The 7,147-nt window shown below is 56.7% G+C and overlaps 1 protein-coding gene across 1 annotated transcript in view; it reads right to left on the minus strand.

The window, feature by feature from the left end:
- PKNOX2 (PBX/knotted 1 homeobox 2) overlaps nt 1-6,010 on the minus strand; it is a gene marked incomplete at its 3' end in the record, with an annotated part of 257,006 nt that extends 250,996 nt beyond the window's left edge. The window contains exon 1 of the mRNA XM_082845810.1: nt 5,995-6,010. The remainder of the gene's footprint in view (nt 1-5,994) is intronic.
- Between the last annotated feature and the right edge of the window lie 1,137 nt (nt 6,011-7,147).

Below are 7,147 nucleotides of genomic sequence, written 5' to 3' on the forward strand. Positions count from 1 at the left end.
TTAAAATATCCTGCCTGGTTTAGGGTTTCTTATTACACACAGGGATGTGTTTTTAGTGAGATAGGTCTTAGCAGAACCGTCCTTCTTGTAATTAGAAACCCAGGCAGGCAGGGCCTGCAGCGAGCCATCCAAGCCAAACAGCAGACCCCCCTCAAGACAACACGTTGGCAGCAAGCTCTGCCCGAGCTGCCCGAGGGCTTGGTTCTTCCTCACTCCTGGGGGATCAGTACCGAGGAAAAGCCGAGCTCTAGTTGAAGGGCTGTGCCTTCCAACTCCCTCCACCCTCATCCTGTGTGTCCCAGCTCTCACCCCTGATCAGACTGGAAATTAAGATGCTGCCCAAGACTGCTGGAGAAGTATATGCAGAGGAAAAAATTATCCCAAGAAGTCCCCCTCAACGATGAGGGAGAACTAAAGGCAAGCATTCCACTGGAGCCTGTCTCCAGTATCAGGGATAGCTTTAAAAACTCAGGCGCCGGAACGGAAGGAGGCTCCAAGTGCGTATACACTTTTGTATAACTGCCGGGTGTAACTTCTCGGGCTTTCTGGCCCAGAATCTGCTTTGATCTGCCAGCATGGAGACTGCTAAGTGAGGTTCAAGCGGCGGCTAGCTCCAGACCAACGCCCATCCCCCCCCAGCCCTAGCCCGACCAGATGTCACACACCAGTCCGGGCTGTGGCCTCTTCTTCCCAATGACATAAAGAGAAGAGGCCGCATTTCTGACCAGTCAGATTCTGTGTTCATCTGATGCACGAGAGCTAGTCCAGGTAGCAGCGCTGGGAATAAGCATGCTGGTTCCCCCAGCTCCAGCTTAACTGCCTCTCCTGGAAAAGTGCAGGTGCATTTTGGAATCACAGCAGGGACTTCAAATTCTAGGATATAAGAAAGGCAGGAGTTTAGCCCCTTCACCCAAGTCTAAGGACTCCTGAGAGTTGTGGGGAAAGGCTCTGGGGCCAGGCAGGGCAAGAAAACACAGTGAAGAAAATGACTTTGCTGCTCAGAAGCCTCCTCTCTCCCATTTCCTTTATTATTCAGAGTGCAGGATTCAGGCAGCAGTCACTCCTCAGAGCCTAATGAGGAATTCATGTGATACATTCCACTTCACAGATGAAGAAACCGAGATCAGGAAGCTAACTGACCCACTGTAGTCATGAAGCCAGAGAGTCACAGGGTATAAAACTGCCAGGTCCCCAAACTCCAGCCTAAACACTACTCAGCATGCTGACCTGCCCGCCTTGATTATCTCCTTCCTCCCTTTCCCACCAGGTATTAGATTTAATTAAATTAGCAGATCCCCATCACAACAAGCCTGGCCACGCAGCCTGTACGGAACCCAGCCAGTGCAGCTCCTCCTGCTAAATTCTGCTTCTCAACATAATTCAATCTTCAATAAGTCACGGATCTCATGTGAAGTGTTTTATACAAAGCATGTTGTGTTGGCTAGAATCAAGGCTGATGGTGGCTCACGATGATTTCACTTCCCATGGAACTTCCTCTGTGGCATCATTTTCACCCTCTCCATACTCTGATCTGCATTTTGTTTGATCCAGACACTTTGCTTCACATGCCAGCACCTCAGGCAATTGCATCACACATTTATATATATCTTACAGCATCGCTGTCCTGGTGCCACAGGAAAAAGGAAAACTTATAACAGCGTTTCTCACCTTCCGCGAGCTAATTTAGAAAATGTGCTCCAAATTAAATAAATCGGGAACAAAAGTTTGAAATTGGAGATAGAATTTCGGGGGTGGGGGGCGCTAAATAAATAGCAAGGAAATCTTGCAACATGTTGGAGGCCTATACATTTTATAGGTTGTTTCTTTAATAAAAACAAATTCAGTTGCTAATAACACAGTATTATGAAGCCGCTAACATTTAAAAATCTAATTTGGCCTGCTCTGCTGCTGTTTCTGTTGCACATTGCATTCACCCAGGGTAAGGAAGGCAGGTTGAGGGGTTTCGTTTGGTTTCTAAACCAGGCTAATAGAGAGCCCTTTAAAACCCAGCCTTTTTTGCTTTCTAGGCAAGCCTTGGTCCCTAATGAGTTACAGCCCCAGGTTGGAGATGGACATAGCAGAAAGAAATTTAACACACACCCTAGTGCACCCATAAAACTCAAGGCCAAGGGAGAGGAGGTATGTTTCCAGTTAGGCTAGAACTCCGTGAATTCAGGATTCTCCACTCACAAGACAGTAATTCTCCTTATTTCATCACTAACTTACTTCAAATGTGTTTATACAATTTATTGCTACTGAACTTCCAGGCAACTGGTGTAGAGTTAATGAAACCCAGCTTGGAGAAGCTTTGAGCTTTGAACAACTAACCACAGTTTAAATGGTTATGACATGCGGTCAAAGCCACAGCCCAGCCCCACTGCAGTTTCTGTGTTAGGACCTAGTTAAAAACCTTGTCATCTCACCTTTGGTGCCAAATCAATTGAAAGAAGGAAAAAGCCTTCCATGTTTCTTCTCAAGGTTCCCAGCCTTTCTCCCTGACATTTTAACACATCTATCTCACTGAATGCAAGGCAAAGCCCCTCCCCCAGTCCTGAGTAAATATTTTAGTTGCAGTTTGAATGGGCAGCCAGTTGAAAGCCTAAAATCCAGTTTGAGTTTAATTGAACAGGGTCAGGCCTACATAAAGCAATGTGGAGAGGGGGTGTCAGGGGTAGGCACCAAGCAACCTTTAAAATCAGACTCAGTGAAAGTCCAAAAGGCAATACAGGAAGGTACAGATGGCACTGGACTGGAAAAGAAGTGAACTCGTCTTTTCGAATGACTTGGACATTGATTTTTATTAATCCTCGTTGTCATACAGCCTCCTCCCCCAAGCTCTGTCCATGTGGGAACTCCAGGACGCTCCCTCTTTTTAAACAGGCCCATTTTGGAAGAGTAAAGGGGAGGTACTGGATTGCCAGTGCTGCACAATAAAAGCCCTTTTTGAAAGCAGCACTTTCATTAACTTAAAGCAATCTATAGACTTAAAAGCAGAGAGCAGTAAACTCCCAGAAAGGCTCATAAAACAGCCAGTCTCAAGTTGGGTACACTTCAGTGCAATTTGCACAAGGCATTTTACTGTGTGCGGTGGCCGGGCCCATCTCCCTCCGGTAACCCCCTGCCCCTTATTCCGAGCAGCTTCTATTTCTCTGGGCTTGCATGCCTTTAGCGCTCACAAAGGGGAAGCGGTGACCGCGGAGTCTCCGTGGGGTCACGGCTCGCTCCCGCCCTCAGGCTCTCGGCGGGAGAGGGAGAGCACAAATTCCAAGCCTGCAAAACAACAGCCTCGGAGCTCCGCCGCTGGGCGGTCGCCGCGCCCCGGGCCGCCGCGGCCACTCATGGGTCGAGAGCCTTCTGCGTCCCGGAAGCGCCGTCTGGCTGCCCCAGAGAAGGGTGCGAGGGCTGCGGAGGGCTGGGAGGGTGGGTTCGCGACTGCAAAGGAGAAATTGCAGATCTTCCTCCCGTTCACCCACCCTCCCTCGCCAACACGCTCTGCTTCCCTAGCGGCCCGAGGGATAACCTCCCTGCCGAGTAGGGACTTCTCTCCCACCGCCGAGCTAGGCCGGAGCCAAGCGGGGTGCAGCTCGAGTGGAAGATCACGAGCCCAAAGACTGGAGACCCTCCCTACCTTCCCCGCAAGTTCCTGAAGCCTTGGGAAGGCCAGAATGGCAGGGCAGGCAGGAGGGCTAGGGACTAAGGCTTTGCGCAATATAGCTTGTGTTTGGACACCATCATTTTCTCAGATTTGGGGAGGAGGAGATAGTCTAAATTTGCCTAAAATGCTAAGCTTTAGGTTTCCACTAATTGGAAAATATTTCAACACTCTGGAGGAGTCCCGGGACAAGTGTGGTAAAGGCAACGGACCCCGAGTTCGCCCCTTTCCCAGGCGGAACGTCGCACCGGCGGCCCGGCTTGTGGGCTTCCGGGCCGGGCCTGGGAGAAGTGCAGACAGCGCCTGCGGGTCAACAGCTGGCGGCTCCGGTCAGGGCTCCAGAGCCCGCCCTGCCCTCTGCCGCAGCCCGGACTCCCAGGGCTCGGCCTGACGCCTTCGCTGCTAGCGCCCCCCGCGCAGGCCGCGGCCCCTGCGGGCCACCGCACCCGCCCGGCCGCGCTGCGCCCGCAGACCCGAAGTGGCTTCCGGAGCCCGCCGAGCCGCTAGGGTCGGGTCCTCGGATCCACCCCGAGCCCTGCGAGGCTGCCCCGTCGCTTCTCCCAGAACATCCCTTCGATTTGTCCGCTTCCCGGAATCCTCCTAAGGCCGGGTCCAGCGCGCCTTAAGTCCTTTCCTCCAGATCCGCTTTTGGGGAGAAGCAGCAGGAATTCGGGACTCGCCTGCCATGGCTCCTATCAACTACTTTCATCGCCTACCTAAACGCTTTTCAACCCACTTAGCGTGGGGAGTCACGCGCGCGACCCTCCCCAAATTCCAATTGCTTCAACCACCCCCACCCCCACCAAAGCCGTGAACCCCTGGCTAAATCCTAAAAACGCCACCAGTTCCTCCGATTCCAGCCTCAGATGTAACCCCGGGCCCCTAACTCCAGACGCCCGCCCCCCCCCCCGCTCTGGCCGGGGTATAGATTCGATCCCTAAGCTATTGAGCGGCCCTTCGATCCCGCTTCTGAAAACAGCTCGGTTCCTAAAATCCCAAACTCTAGCCTGGCCCTGAAGTCCAGCCCTAATGCACAACCACCTCCCACCCCCCGCCCCACTCCCAGTCCTAGCCCGGCTCTCCCCACCGCGCCGGAACCTCGGGCTCTCCCGCTGAGAGCCCCCGGAAAAGGCGGCACGCTTTGCTCGTTTCTTCCTCAGGATCTGGAGTCGGGAGAGCCCCGCACGCCTAACCCGAAAGAAACGCAAACTTTGCGCGGCAGACTCGGGACCCTGCCCCATCCCCCTCGGCTCTCTGCTTTGGGGCGCCTTCCTTCCCCCCCTCTTACGAACTCATGCCCCCGTTCTACAGCCAGGAGGGCTCCCTATTCCCGAACCTCGCCGAGGGCCCCTGCGCCTCCCCACACCTCGCCAAAGACTCCCAACAATCCGCGGAAAGCCAGTAACCCTACAAATTATGGCTCCTCCCGCGGGTAGGGTCCCTGAGCCCGGCCCCTGCGATCCCAGCTTGCCTGGCCCACAGCTTGTGCTCCGCTCTCCCCACGGATCCGCCTGCGAACCCCCACCCTGGCTCCCCAGGCCTGGCGGGACGCGGCCGCGGCTCCCGGACTCCAGGCACCCGGCCCGAGTCTGGGGCTGCTCCTGCTTCCCGCCGCTCGAAGGCAGCCCCAAGCTGCTGGCGCAGAGTAAGCGCCGGCCCAAAGGGCGCCCGAAGCCGGGAGAAAGAAAGCGAACCTGGAGCCGGCCCGCCGCTCCCAGCCTCGCCCGCGGAGCGCCCAGCCCCGAGCTGCCCGCACCGGGGCTCCGGCCCGCGCGCATGTCCCTACTCGGGTCCCCGGCGCTCCCAGCTCGCAGCTCCCCGCCCGCCCGCTACGGTGTCTTGGGCCCGCGGCGGTCCGAGTCGGCAGCCCCGCTCCTCGCACCCGCGGACAATGCGCGCCCGGCCACCGGCCCGAGCGGGTAGAGGCGGCGGCGGCGGGGCTGCGCGCTGGCCGGGCCCGGGCGCGGGCGGGCCGCGCGGCTCCGGCCGCCTCAGTCCCCGGCCTCGCCGCCACTCGCGCTGCTTCGCTCCGCGCTCTCCCGGCGCTTCCCCAGCTTCTCTGCACGCTCCCGCCGTCCCTCGCTGCTCTCTGCCTCCCTCCTCCCTGCTGCCTCCCTCTCTCTCCTCCCTGCTGCCTCCCTCTCTCCCTCTCTCCTCCTTGCCCTGTCGCAATGAATAATACTCTGGCTTGGGGACTGGAATAAAACACACGCGCTCTGAGGCAGCCGCCCGCAGCAGCAGCAGCAGCAGCAGCCGCCGCCGCCGCCGCCGCCGCCGCCGCCGCCGCCGCGCCGCCGCCGCCTGCAAAAGCGTCTCTGACATGGAAATGAATGACAGCTTACCTGATGCCAATCTTCATCAGACTGACACCGGCGTGACAACACAGCCTATACTTCCCAGCACTGCTCGGGACGTCAGCGGCACAGGGACCCGCCCCCCGGAGCCCCCCCCTTCACACACCTCCCCTCTCCTCACTCCCCCTTTCTCCCCCCCCACCCCCCACCCCCACCCCCACTCCCGGCCCCGGCCGCTTCCAAGTCGGAGCAGCCGCTGGAGTGTCTCCCTCTGCTGGAGGCTTTTCTAAGACGCCGGGCGCGGGCCTGCTCCAGCGGCCTGGGAGGCAGCAGAGCGCTGGAGAGACAGACTGCGAGGGGGCCTCGGACACAGGAACGCGGCGGACCCCCAAGGAGCTCGGGAACTCTGCCCTCGCCCCCCAGGCCAAGTCCTCCTCGGCAAACACCAGAGGCCGAGTTTCAAGACATCCTGGGCTCAGGGGCTGGAGATGAGGTGAAATTTTCTGTGGACCCCAAGAGAACTCCCCAGAAATTATGAAACTTAAAACTGGCAAGAAATCCTTCTCTCCACCACCACTCCTCCCCCACCCCTACCCCATTCCTGCCTGGCTGGCCTCATTTCTATGATTGCATTTGAATAATTCTCATTACCCTGGCCCCAGAAAAGTTGCTCAGGTGACACTCTGGTTAGTTATTCCTAGTCTCAAGGGCTTTCTGCTCTGGGCTTCCTGGGGCGTTTGGTTCACCGAGGGGTGACTGCAACGGTGGGGCAGAGGGACAGATAAAAAGGTGCAGAGGCTTTGTCAGTAAATCACCTCTTTGCAAATGCCGGGCAGGCCTGTTTTAAGCCACTGCTATTTTTATTCTAAAAAGTCGCAGAGGTCTGGGGGTCGGGTGGTGTAATATAAAGAGGGAGGCCAGCTGGGCGGTTTCAGCCTGGCCCTGCCAGGGTGATTTCCGGGGGGGGGGGGGGAATTCACCTAAGTGCCTTCTAGGAGGAAGACCAACGCAAGCATGTGTGGTCAGACATGTGCCTTCTTTCATTCCGCAAAGATTACGGTCCTACTAAGTGAGTGCCAGGTGGAGACACCCAGCCACCTACAGATGCAGGCTTGCTCGCTTCCACAACTTAGCACATGGCCCTCTGCGTAAATGGACAAGAGAACCCCTTCTTCCCCCATGAAATTTGCTTCTCGCTCCC

This window comes from Leucopleurus acutus (assembly GCF_964270905.1).
Source record: "Leucopleurus acutus genome assembly, chromosome: 8".
Taxonomy (NCBI): domain Eukaryota; kingdom Metazoa; phylum Chordata; class Mammalia; order Artiodactyla; family Delphinidae; genus Leucopleurus; species Leucopleurus acutus.